This window comes from Clinocottus analis, unplaced genomic scaffold, assembly GCF_023055335.1.
Source record: "Clinocottus analis isolate CAN_PGR_092001 unplaced genomic scaffold, fCliAna1.0.p SCAF_19, whole genome shotgun sequence".
NCBI lineage: Eukaryota > Metazoa > Chordata > Actinopteri > Perciformes > Cottidae > Clinocottus > Clinocottus analis.
In genome coordinates, this window is record NW_027175920.1 from 13,975,352 (window position 1) to 13,989,672 (window position 14,321).

Here is a 14,321-nt window from a genome sequence, read left to right on the forward strand (position 1 = left end):
GGGCCTTTAGGAGCCGAGCTCCACTCAGACGGATGGAGCATGAAACCTCTTTGTGTTTCAGTGTGTGGGACCAGCCATATGACGGAGGGATTTACTGCCCGGTACCTGCTGGTTGCAGATCAAAATGTACCGTTTTACAAACAGTACATATGGTTGAAGAGGGACAAGTTTAAAGGTTATACAAACAAAACCTTGTAACTTCTGTCCAATCCAAAGAATGTCTGTCTGTGACCCCAGCAGCCACTCTGTAGCAACTATGTAGTGTAGAATGGTAATAGTTTGTTTTGTCTATACTTGCACATGTATAATAAAGAAATGTTGAATGTGTACATTACAATGCATAAAAGGGATATATTAAGTAATAAGGGATATTATGTAATGTAATGTTATGAAGGATGTGTATTTGTATACATAAGGTCACTGTATGTTTGTTATTACTGTATAATGATTCAGGTGTGAATGGATTTTAAGATGGAGGGTAAAACAAGATGGATACTGCATGTGTTAGGATTGTGTGACTGTTGCTTGAGAAGGACTACTTTTTTCAAGTTGATCAGGAGGCGGAGTAAGACTTTAAGACACCGGGAGTAGAAGAGCTTCGGGTGCGCCAACTGTTTTTGTGGCTGAACCTACGTCTTTGTGGGCGGTAAAGACGATAACTCCGCCCCTATCACAACGCAGAACCAACGGGAATGCCTGAGGACAGGAAAGGTGTTTGCATGCTGTGTGGACTAACGAATGAGAGGCCATGAGCTCCGCGACTGGAAGAGTATTCAACCAATGCGCAAATCATCACACGGGAGCTTCTTTAAGGCGGCAGTTAACTGCGATGTGATCTGCGAATCGCATTGTGGTCTGTGAATTGCTGCTATTAGAAGTCCTCGATCGAGTATTGTATTTGCTGATTATCATCATCTTTTATTCAATATTTTGTATTATAATGCATTGAATTTTGGACTTCTCTTTGCACGACCACCCAAAGAGTCTCGGATATTTTAACAGTAGTTAACAATGAAGTTATTGTTTTGTCAAACAGGCTCAAAAGAAGGAACTTTCAATTCAAACTTTTCAACCAACTTGGGAATAAGTGGGAACGTCTACAATAACATAACAGCTGATGAGACTCCCATCTGCAGATGAAAATTGTGTAATATAGTTAATGTGGTTAAAAGGTCTGGGAACAAGCTCCATGTTGGACCTTGAGTTGAGCTTGCCTATAGATTCAAACGTTATCAGCCAATTGATTGGGCCTCATCAGCGGTTTTCAGCCTTAAAGATGAAGGTCTGAAGGGGCCGGGGAGTCGGTTCAGATGTGTAACCGGATCCTGTACTTGTCTTTGTGACCCGCTAATCATCACAGCTCCGCTCATCGGGTTGCCGGTAAATTCCGCCTGCTCTCGTACTCACCGAGACAGTAAATCAGTTATTTCCTGGAGCTTCCTGTGCGTTTCTGACCGCCATTGATCCGTCTGCGTTTGAAGCCGTCAGTGTCTGCTGGAGCACTCTGCGAAATGTCTTCAGACACCCTTTTTACCGCCGCCAGCCTCCTCACACTCACTATGCACTACGCCGTGGTTCTGCCTCCATCAGCGGAAAACGGGGAACGCACACAGCCCCGAGGACGCGGCCTAATCTTTACATCTCTGCGAGTAGGGCAGGTTCTCGGCTTTTGCTATTCCTCTGACACGCCTCTGCCAGAAGCAGAACTTTTTATCAACAGCAAGTCACTCCATAGTGATCTTTTGATCCACCTGCCTGCGGCTGCAGGGGGGTTTGGTTATGGTTGTAAAAAAAAGGAAAAAAGTCATGTCAAAAAAAAAAAAAACGTGTATTTTATTGGTTTGTTTTCCGCATTACAAAGAAGAAGAAAAAAACGGATGCAGAAGGAACGGAGGTGAATGGTAAAGCACCTCGTGGCATCTGTCTTCGGTATTTGTGTGCACCTCGCTTCCCTCTGGGAGACGTATGCAGGTAGTAAACACTGTTTACCGAGGCATTGCAAATGCAGGGGAAGACTGGAGCATCTTACTGTACTGCAGGTACACAGCTGCTCTGCACACACTCCGTACATTCATTCTCCAAGATGCCACTCTTAGAGGCTGAACGCAATACGTCCCCTAGATATAATACGATGACTGGGAGGATGAGTATTTTTCCTCTGTAATCTCTTTTGTCCGGCACCGAGCTCAGACGGAGACAGATTTATTTGACTTATATTGCATTGTAATCCCCTCCATACACAGTGTTGGTATCAATGAAAGTAAATGCTATTAGGCATAGATTCCCATGATGAGATATAAAGCAGGCCATCAGCGGATCCCCCAGACATATGATTTTGTCTTCAGCTTTGACTCACACGGCTGCTTAAGACCTGAACTGGATGCTGCATCGCAGTCGGACTGACCAATGCTCACGGGTACAGCTCACAGATTATAGGAAAAGGTATGAATGTTTGGAAGAGAATATTTCATACGCACCTTCTGCATTACAGCCGTCTGATTACACAATCTGCTCCACATGTCCAGCGTGTCTCAGTGAGCTTCCAGGGTTCCAAAGGTCGAGTGTGTTTATGCCACGTACTTCATTGCCTACTTAATTGTTAGACGTCGTCATGACGTTGGCCATTGGTTTGTGGGCTGTTTTTGAAGCCGAGAATTCAGCGTTTCAACCGTCGCCACCTTGGCTTTTTGCAACCAGTGAACGGAAGTGACCATATTTCTCTCATCGACTTTGAGACAATCAGACTTATTTTTGCAACCAGACACCTGTAGTCGTGTTTCCATTCATGTATTTAAATGCACATTTAAATACATTATAAAAGGCTGTCTGGGCCAACTCTAGCTGAGCATTGAAGAAGAATTAGAACTTTTGTTTGCTGTTTGCAAGCTCTTCTTCTACTGACGGGCGTTTTAGAGCCACGCATAGCGCCAACTTCTGGCCAAATTAAGCCATAACCAAACTTTTTGATGGAAAGGCGGAAATTCACATTATTTGCGACAAAAAATCAGAACAGCAAAATGTCTGCTAGCTCTTAATTAGCTGAATAAAAGAAAGCTATTATTTTGCTAATATTTGAAAGCAAAGAGGGAAAAGACAAAGTAGAACATTACGAAAGTGATGAAGAAAGAGAAAAAACGGAATGGAATTAGCAAAAACTATAAACTAACTCAACTAACTCTCCTACCTTGTTCCCTAAACAGCCGACCTGCTAGCCGGTTTGTAACAAAACAATGCAACTAAAGTAGCTCTACATTTCTGTGAAGGTATAACGTTATATTACGTTTATTAAGTTAAGTTAACGCTCCTGTGAACCGCCAGCTTCGGACAGAGTTTGTTATCAAAGCGCTTACTGTAGACAAACATGGCTAGCTAGCTAGGTTAGCTTGAAATTAAAAGATTTAGCGACCGTATTGTAGCGTTACCACTGACGGAATGCAGACAGCTATGAACACAGGACTTTTTGGCGTAGAATTGTGGTCTGTGGTTGAATGTATTTGTACAAGAAATTGAAGAAACCTTCTAGGCTCACTCTTTGACAAATACATAGGTGTACCTGAAAAGAAAGGTTGAACTACAAAAATGGCTGCTAACTCTTAATAAGCTAAACCAAAGAGAGCTAATATTTGTGCCGATATTTGGAAGCCAAGAGGGGAAAGGGAAAATAGAACATCGAGGGATTGATGAGAAAGAGAGGCGGAAAAAAGAGAGCAAAAGGAATCTGTGAAAAGGGCAGATTGAATTCCAAATGGAGTGAAATGGACAGAGTAACCCATACAGCCTCTTTCGACCGGCCACATCTCAAGTTATCAACGCAGATCAAAAGGAGAGTGAGAAAAGAAAGTTCTCCCCGTGTGCGTGTGTGCTGGAGGCCGGCGGTGCTCGCGGTGGCCGGGTGATTGACAGACTGACGCCGACCTGTGGAGTTAGAGGATTTAAAGGACTTGATGAAAGGGGTGTGCACTAATCAGCGCAGGGCTACTGTCAACCAGGGGGAATATTACTTTTTTTTTCAATTTCTCTCTTTGCGTGGCCCTTTAAGAACATCCTCCACCCCTACTTCCAACCTTCAAACTCTATTTATGCCCCCACTCTCTTTCCTTAACCCTCCACTCGGCTGCCTCGGCTTTCATCTCCTCGCTTGGTCTAACCGGGACCTGACTTCTCTCCTCATATACCCTCGCCTGCCCGTCTTGACATCTCCCCCGTCCACTCATCTCCTTTCTTTCATCTTTCCTCTCCGCAGTCATTTCTTCTTCTCTCTTGTTCCTCTAAAACTGTCTCCCTTTCCTCCTTGCTCTCATTCGCTTGGCTTGGAACTCCTGTTTTCTATTGTGTAACTCACATCTCCCTTATTTCGCTCTCATCTTTTCTCCCCCTCCACTCATTGTCTTCTCCTTCATCTTCTCCTACTTCATCCTGTCCGTTTGTCCCGTGTCCTCTTCCTCCTGTTTTTGCCCGTTTCCTTTCCTTCTCTCCTCTCCTGCTGTCAGTCAGTGGAGGGTAAATTCAGGTCTATCCTGACTGAACCTCATCCATCACACTGCCACTTAATACCCACAGCTGTCACTGTGTGTGTACACAAGTGCGTATCTTTGTGCAAGTGTGTATGAGTTGCTCTTTTTCAGCCAGATGGAGTCGGTGTGTGTGTGTGTGTGTGTGTGTGTGTGTGTGTATGTAGGACTTTCCAAAATTCCCATTCTAAATTGACAGGGGCTTACCAAAGATGTAAATACTGCCGTAACAGTATCCCCACATGTTCTCCTCTCTGCTCAAATTGTTTGAATTATTGTTCCACTGTATGTGTGAAGATCACAGCTGGATAAAAGAATATGAAATCGATGAATCGATGGGTAGAATTTGGCTGTGACAAATGTGCTTATAGCTCGTCCGAGATATTAACCAACTGCGGGTTGATTTAACTGAAGGAGACAATACAAGCAGTGGTTGTTGCTTCATTATTAAATTTGGGGCATAATGTGATTCATCGTTAATATATATATATATATATATATATATATATATATATATATATATATATATATATATATATATATATATACACACTTATCAACAAATCAAACCTCCATCTCCTGTCTTTTCTTGTCTTTACCTCCCGTCAATTGATGATGTTTATATTATATTACATTATACAGTATGGATTCTGTACGAGTGTGTACTGTCTACACAATGCTATTTGATACCAAAACAACGTGCATGCTGGGTGTGCGTCTCTCCCAGGCCTCTGTGACAGTGAGCAGGTTTTCTGTGCCACAGACTCCCTTTGAGTGTGAACATGACGAATGTGAGCTCCGTCATACGCGCACTCGGGCTGACAGAAAAGCAACAACAGAAGGAGACGTCGGGACACGGGTTCAAGAGAGGAGCGTCTGTTCTGAGACGGGAGACATGGCTGTCGTGCACCGGAGGCCCCGAACATGCAGGAGGTGGCCGGGGACAACAAATCCAGAGACTGGGTTTTCGAAAGCTTAAAATAAATGCGTATTCTGCTTTCCTGCATTCAGACTCCTTTTCCTTCTCTCCTGCTTTCCTTTCCTCGTGTCCTCTGATCAGTCGTGTCTTGTTTTTGTCTGCCTGCTTTCCTTTAACCTCTCTGAGGCGAGAATTGTTATTGTTATCATCATGTCAGCATTATTGTATGTATTAGAATAATAATATTATCATGCTTTTTTAAAATTGTTTATGTAATTTAAATGTAAGTTTACTCATTTATTTTACTATTTTTTTAAGAGGTGTTCTTGTCTGTTGACATTATGCTTGTGTACATATAGATATATATTTAAAAAAATCAGGCTTCACCCTAAAAACATATATTATTATTAGGGCCGGGCAAGTTACAGGACAATCCTTTAACGGTGTTATTATTTGATGATGCGTTCACTGCATTTTTTTCTTTTTGCATTGGGAGGGGCTCATCACTGCCGCACACGTGCTGCACTTTAAATCTAGTTCTTACGGCTCTCCCAGTCTGGCCCGCGTGAGGTCATTCAAAAATGAAAAATAAATAAATAAGATGCACGCCATAAATGCAATACAACGACACTGCTTTACTTTGAAGGCGATGTGTGTGTGCGCTTCCGTAGCCTCACCGGCAGGCAGTGTTGGCGACTTGAAGACTTGAGCCTGAAGTGAAAGCACGTATTGTCATGTAGTTTCTGTTCACAGTGAGCAGCCTGTGCTGCTGCGAGCCGCTCCGCCTCACAAAGCGCTCGCAGGCGATTCACTCCCAGCTGCAGGCTCCGCATCCAAATTGAACATTAATCACATAAAGCTCCTGACCTGCCTAAAGAAAAACTAAACTGAACTTGAAAAACATGAAAATAACTTATTACTTTTGTATAAAGTGAATCAATGACTAGTATTTAACAGAAGTCTTTAAGGTAAGCAGCAGACTGAACATGGACCAAAGAAGGAGTGGTTTGTCCCTCACAGGGACCCTTACTACTGAACACACTGTTTATGTTTTTCTCTGATAAAATACAAATGTTTTTTCTGGTACCTGCTCAGAAAAGAAAGAAAACAGATTCATATACTATATCTGTAAACGTGCTGTTGCTCCAGAGTGCTGTTATATTGTTCTGATGACGTTACATTAAAATTAAAGCATGCAATACACTAGTTTTTACTTCATTATTGAATTTGGGGCATAATGCGATTAATCGTGATTAAGCAGCTAAATGTTTTCAACTTTGCCCAGCCCTAGTTATTATTATTATTATTACTACTACTACACACAGTTAACATGTGGTCTCAGAGGAAAAAAAGGAAACTTTTTATTTTTCTTCCTTTTCACATTTAATAATGTCATCCGTTCTTTTTGTGAACACCTCAACACTGAACTACAAAGAAGGAGAAAGGAGTGATAAAAAGTCAGACCTGTGCCACACTGTCTCATTTTCACCTCCAGTGCAGGGGGCTGGCTCGGGTGCACTCAAGCTGGCCATGTGTAATATTGGATATCCATTTAATTCCCATAAACCTGCTGGCGGGCAAATGGTGCGTAGCACCCTCCCCTCCCTCGACCGGTGGTGTCTGTCCCTTTAATTGGTTTTCGATCAGTGATTGTCACTTGAAGAAGAGCTAGCTAACCCGCCAGACGGATACAAAGTACCTGCCAATTAGCCTCCACCATTGATTCAGGGACGGGCTTAGCTGGAGTATTCAATAAAAAATACAAAAATGAAGTAAAAAATAATAATGTAAGGGGATTTTTCGCTACACAGCTTTTTGGACTTTAAAACTAGTGGCTAAAGTTGTATAATTGGTTCGTGGTCCTTGTCTTAGTGGGACACGTTTCATCAAAAACGTTTCATCAGCTCATAAAAGCCGCCTGTTTGGTTGCTGCAAGCGAAAGTGCCGATCAAACAAGAGAGCGAGGAGGGTAAAACACCGGATTAAACTCGATTCTGAAGATGAGAAGCTGTGACTAAAATGCTCTGACTGGGGGGAGGGGGCCGTTTGAGAAAGAGAAGCGTCGGATGTGGAGATGTGCGATAAGGTCTGATTAGATCGGATGCACTCGTGTTCGGGATGGAGGGGACGTCCCCCGCGCTTTGTCGAAGGCGAAGGGCACAAGCGTAACCCTGACGGGAGCGCTGCACACAATGTTCTACGCTTGTGCAAGCAGGGTTTCTATCCTATTTAAAATGAGAGGAACGGCTGACGTGAAATCTTCTTTCATTAAACGCACCGTTCCAAGTAGGAATCGCCAAAACTCTCTTAATTGGGGAAACCTGTCGAGAATTGCTCGTTACATCCATTTGTGAGCGTGGCGCCGGTTTGTGAGCTTTTATCCCTCGCAGATCAATCCCCAAAGTAGCTAACGAGTGGTTCACCTCGCTTCTGTGTCAACTGTGCAGAGCGGCACATGCGCAGTGCCGATCCGAGACGGGATTAATGGTCGCACTCATGTTCCTGTACAGGAATGAGCTGATGAATAATATGATAACGTGATATCGGACTCGCTCACTCCCCCGAAGTCCATTCGAGCACGTTAGGACGTATCGGAGGGAATTACTCGTGAGTGCATGAGGACTAAAGTAAAAAAAGAAGCACTCCTATTTACAGGGCTTTTACATCGTGGTGTCAGGAATCCAGCGGGGAAAAAAAGGAAGAATAACTGGTCTTTTACACAAGAGTCTGTTTTGTGGAACGAGAAGTCAGGATTGATTCATTTATCACGTAACTTCTGTACTTTCTCAAACTTATCCTGAACCTAACTCAGTAGTCTTGGTGCCTAAACCGATCTGCATTGTTAAGGGTGGAAGTTTGCAAAATGGTGCAACAAAAATTATCTTTGAAAAAAAAGAAAAGGAAATACGAATGAACTGCAACACTGCGCCATATGGAGCTGTGGCAGAAAGAAAGCTGGGATGGGTTGATGTGACGTGCCCGTCACTAAGATGGATAGAGTATACTGACGTATCCTCATCCAACGGTTCGTACGATAGCTTATGACAAGTTATTTTAGCATTATTCGTGCGTTTTCAAGATGATCTTAGTTTTGCCTAAAATCACTGCCAAAGTGGTGTTAATTAAAGTATGCAATTTAAGTGACAAATAAGTCATTTCTAACCTGATTTCACACGGGACATGAACTTGTGTGAAAGTCTGCTGTTCTCCTCCCTACAGCCAAGCAACCAGATTGTGTATATATATATATATATATATATATATATATATATATATATATATATATATATATATATATATATATATATATATATATGTTTTGATGTTGTAAATTTAACACAATATGAAGAGAATGTACATTTTCTTATTCTATTTTAATCCAATTACAGTACTAACGTTGTGTTGGGGTGGAGGCAGACACAGGATCCTGTGAGGAGCAATAAACCAAATCCACAATATGCATGCCGAGATACAACTCATTGTAAATGAGAAACACAGCCTGTATTAGCAAAGCATCATGGAAACGGTTCCCACTTCCAAATCACTTTGAATCATAATGTGCTTGAAATGAGCCGAGCTATTGGATGTGTAACAGTGACTAACAGAATTACAAGCGTCACTCATCGCGAACATTTCCGCACGTACAGTATGAGTTGGCAGTTAAGCATTTCAGTCCTGAATCAACAACAACAACAAAGTCACGTCGGATAATATGGACCACTCAAACAAATCCTATCAAATGGAGGGCTGTGGCTGTAATGGCTGTGTGTGTTTGAAAAAGACCGAGCAATTCCACTGTTAACACCATTAGCTCCATAAAAGCATCCTTGTGTCCGTCTCTCCGAGCACTCTCACTCTCACCACGTGTAAGTCTGTAAGCTTACACCACTCTCCTGCCGTCCGGCTCTTCCTCTCTGCATCCTCCCCCTCATCCTCCCCCACAGCTCTGTCCAACTGCAGCGATGCCCCATCACATCTACCCCCCTGAGAGGCCGGCTGCCGGATTACGACCACACAAGAGGGACAAATGTACCCGAAACCCTAAATTCTGTTGGCACACGGGGAGAACAACTGGTTTAAACTTCCGGTTGGTCAGTGTCGTATGATACTGATGCCCAGGGGCAACCTTTATCGTCTGTATGAGGCACTTTGGGCTTTTAACCAAGTCCAATGTGAATTCATCCAAGTCTTAAGTAGACTTTCACCCAGGAGACCGCTGTCTACCTCATGTGTGAAAACGAAACAACAACTTGTTTTACCTTGCTTGCTTTAAAGCAGAAATCATGCACTTAACTAAGGAACAAGCGTACTCATTTCACAGAACAAACTTACTATTTTTGACCAGAACTATAATGTTTTTCCCGAAAACTAAAAGCGAGGGCCACTGATTGGGCGCCGGTATTTAAAGAGTTGGGAGTGCGACATAGCAGGGCTGTAACAAAGCACCGATAACACAGCATGTCAAGAGTTCAACGACTTGGCCGGGAACAATCTGAACACGAGGACTACTGACTCATTTGTTCCGGAGCGCTTTGACCGTACCACACAGTCTCATTAGCAGAAGGCCTTCACTCGAGTGTAAAACGGGGACAAAAGGTCCGAAAAGTGCAAATAATAATGAAAAGTTTGACAGTTCCCGAGAGAACTAATAAAGAAATGGTGGTCGGGGTCAAAAGCTTTGGAACGAGCAAGTGAGTGGGCCTGGAGTTAAAAGTGTTTCGTCATCTGCCATGTCTGATATCAGAAAATGAACAAATATAATGGACTAAAGCCAGAATTCTTTGGACTCATTATCTCTAAATGTGGCCATGCCAACAATATAAACGATGGAGAAAAACAGGATTCAGTGTTTCCTCGCCAGAATTTTATTCCTGGCAGTTTGAAACAGCATTCAGATGTCAAGAGAAATTACAGTTATTTTGATAAAAAAAAAAAAAATTATAATAAATCGCCATCCCATGTATTTTCATTCTGTGAATACCTCTTTATAAAATTGTTTTTCAGAGATCCGACATTACGGTCTGTTCACTGTCCTGCAGTCGCATCAGAGCTGCATTAAGTTACTGCCAATGCAAACTATAAAAGAAAAGCATTAAATCAGAGACGGACACACTTTAGTTTATTGTGAGACGTTGTGTAGAAGACACATAGTATTTGTTTCCAAGGGTATTGTCGACCACAACAAAATGCTCACAAACATGTTTTTTGTGAAGTTTTGGTGGGACTTTGAACTCGAAGCGTGAGTATTTCAAAAGGTCCTAGCTGTTGCAGCATAGAGTATAACATCAGAGTATAACATCAGGGTATAACATCAGGGTATAACATCAGAGTATAACATCAGAGTATAACATCAGGGTATAACATCAGGGTATAACATCAGGGTATAACACCAGAGTATAACATCAGGGTATAACATCAGGGTATAACATCAGGGTATAACATCAGAGTATAACATCAGAGTATAACATCAGGGTATAACATCAGAGTATAACATCAGGGTATAACATCAGGGTATAACATCAGGGTATAACATCAGGGTATAACATCAGGGTATAACATCAGGGTATAACACCAGAGTATAACATCAGGGTATAACATCAGGGTATAACACCAGAGTATAACATCAGGGTATAACATCAGAGTATAACACCAGGGTATAACATCAGGGTATAACACCAGAGTATAACATCAGGGTATAACATCAGGGTATAACACCAGAGTATAACATCAGAGTATAACATCAGGGTATAACACCAGAGTATAACACCAGAGTATAACACCAGAGTATAACACCAGAGTATAACATCAGGGTATAACATCAGAGTATAACATCAGAGTATAACATCAGGGTATAACATCAGAGTATAACATCAGGGTATAAGAGACGAGATGGGCCGAAAAGATCAGCAGTGTCGGCCGCGCAGATGGAGTGGAATCGGTTTGTCTTGGTCCAAAATCACCAAAAAGAAAGATAGAGGTACGAAAAGAGGCAACACGCATGTCGAGTAACGCCATGAGGTTCTAGTGTGACAGAGAAAGACCGTACAAGACTGCAGCATAAAAAGGACACGAGTATTGAAGATCTCCAGAATCAACAGTGCGCCCCGGTATCCTCCATCTCGATCCAGTCAGACCCACTTCCCCTCCACGCTGCACCGCCTGAGGCGCTCCTTCTAACACAACCCGCCGCTGTCGAGAGGCAATCTCATTGAGGCGATGAAGAAAAAAGAAGTATCAATTCCACTGATTTCATTGCCGAAGAGGTTGCTGAGAGGTTGCTAACAAATCCCAGAGGGCGAATTAAGTATGTTTGTTTCCGTACAGACTCCAAAAGCTGGCATTATAACACATATTTAGTAATACAAATCAGAGATGAAAGGCTTCAATTCCCTGCCCAGTATTGAAGAAGGGAAAAAAGAAAAATTCAGCCTGCATCAAAAGGTTTCCTTTGATGATCTCCTTCCATCCAACATTTGTTTGTAATTTGCAAGTGTCCCGCTTGGTTTAGAAAAGACTTTTACCTGCGAGTGAAGCAGCGCTCGTACCCATCGACAAGCAGCAGGAACATTTTGACAGGATTTCCGCGGCTCCTCTCGACAGCCTGAACACGAGAACTTAAAGATGCACACAGCAATATTCTGTATGAAAAAGATGTCGTGGGGCGAGGTCGACCTGAGCGGGAACAAAGTCGCTCCCTCGTCTTCTAGAATCTTTGGGATGGCGCTTAACGTCTATTGTTGATTTTTTATCTGGTTAAACTAAAAGTTTGTTAGATGGTCCAATCACAGGAAATGGTAAATGGTCCTGTACTTGTGTCGTGTTTTCTAGTCTTCCGACCACTCAAAGCGCTTTAACACCACAGTGGAGGGGCGGGAGAAATGCCACAAAGACCGACGTCACAAAAAAAAAAAAAAAATTTCAAACTTAATTTAAAACGTGTCGACGCGAAACGGCGGCACTCCAGAAATTCAGGAGTCCTAAATTTATGTTTAATATCAATTGTCGTATTATATGTATAATGCAAATAAGTCCTCACTGCCCTGGTGTCATACGGCCTGGCCCGCATGAATGACTGACAATCTGCCATCAAATCCATGATTTTGAGAGGATTCAGAAACCATACCCACACACTCCCTTGAATATCTCGTAGCGCTGTAATGACAGCTGATTATCCGGTTTAATTGGAGGTTCCGCCTGCCCCTTTTCTATTTTCGACTCCTGTGACATCCTGATATGCTCGCACGGACTTTGGCGACGCAGCAGGCGCTCAAGTGGCAAGTTGCACTGCGCCTGTGTTAATTAAAGCTCGGCTGAATCATAAAAGCGCACGGCAGACACAAACTAACGAGCACGCAAGTGAAGTCAATCACACATATCCCGTGCGCCTCCATTAATTAGCGGCGAGACGGGGACTGGAAGGAACCCGAAGGAGCCAGAACTGGAATCAAACGGCTCAACCCGACATGTGGGGGGAGAGAAAGTGAAACTCTGGCACTTAAACAGTCATATCTGACCTTCATCCGGATTTAACGCATATTGAGAGAGAGCTCAGGAATAAGCAGCATTCTGACACGGACCCGACAACGCGATTGCATTTGCCAAGCTCGGGAGTGTGATCGTCTTAAAATGCAGTTTGGCCCTTTGCTGGGGAAGAGGAACGGGCCATTAGCAGACGGGGACAAGTGGAGAGGGCTCTCTGGTACCGGAGCTGAGTGCAGTCATATTAGTGCCTTTTCCCAGCGAGGCACGAGCATTATTACCTTTTCAATTTTATCACCTCAGCCGCCGATCTAATGCGTACAACTTTCGTTAAGAACCCCACCATAACTGTCAGATGATGGAATATTGAGAGAAAAAACCAACACCGATGGACTTCTAAACGTGAAACAGCTTAAGTTTAGATGAGCAAGGGTGAGATTGTACTTGTCGCGGCTCCAAGAGTACATTGTGAGTCTGAAATGACCGTCGCTCACGTGCGTACGACTGAAGCGTCCAAGTCCTGCGGTGAGGCTGGCGCTTCAACAACCTTTCTTTCCTCTTTATTTAATTTACGTCCCAGCGATTGAAAGCCTGCCGTGTGAAGAGGGGGATGCTCCGCGGTGGGAGGACGGGTGTTGTGACGGCTCCAGTTGTTGCACGGTGGCTGAGTAAGAGCGAGTGCGAGGGGGGAAAAGGGGGCGGGACAAACCCGCCGAGAGGTTTTTGTGCCAAAGGGAAGAGGACAAAACAAACAGCTGCTTGTTTATGAATGCCTGGCCAAGGCTGAGAAAGCCTGCTGTGCTTTGTGAAACAGACATAACTCAGGCGGCGGAACCCAGCGGAAACTACGGTTGTATAGAAGTCTGGTTGTATAGAAGTCTATGAGAAATGACTCTGCTTCTCTCTTGATTTATTCCCTCAGTAAACATTGTAAACATGAGTTTATGTCTCAATCTCTACTTTCAGGTCTTCTTTAATACAGCATGATGATCATTGAGTAAAATGTGATCATTTAGGGCGGGGCTACTGTGATTGACAGGCCACTGCTGCTACGAGAGCTGTAAACGGTAAATATGGTAACTTTCATTCCTTGGTTGAAAAAAAGTAAAGATGGCAACAGAAAAAACGCTGAACTTGAGGTTTTAAAGCGACGTCATGATGTCCACTTTTATATATATATATATATATATATATATATATATATATATATATATATATATATATATATATATATATATATATTGTATTTATGGGTAATAGCAGAGTTTCTATTGAATGCCGTTAAAGACACGTTGCAGAACATAAGTTGGCATCTACAAAACTCCGTCACCCTCAGAGTAACCTTGAGTTCTTCAGAGTCCTCTGCTCTTGTTTCCCCTCACTGTTCGACCCGTGTGCGCACACACACTTTG

General features: G+C 43.0%; 1 protein-coding gene across 1 annotated transcript in view; it reads right to left on the bottom strand.

Annotated features, from left to right (window-relative positions):
- Positions 1-14,321, bottom strand: part of ca10a (carbonic anhydrase Xa) — a 175,078-nt gene that overhangs the window by 134,136 nt on the left and 26,621 nt on the right. The window lies entirely within an intron of this gene.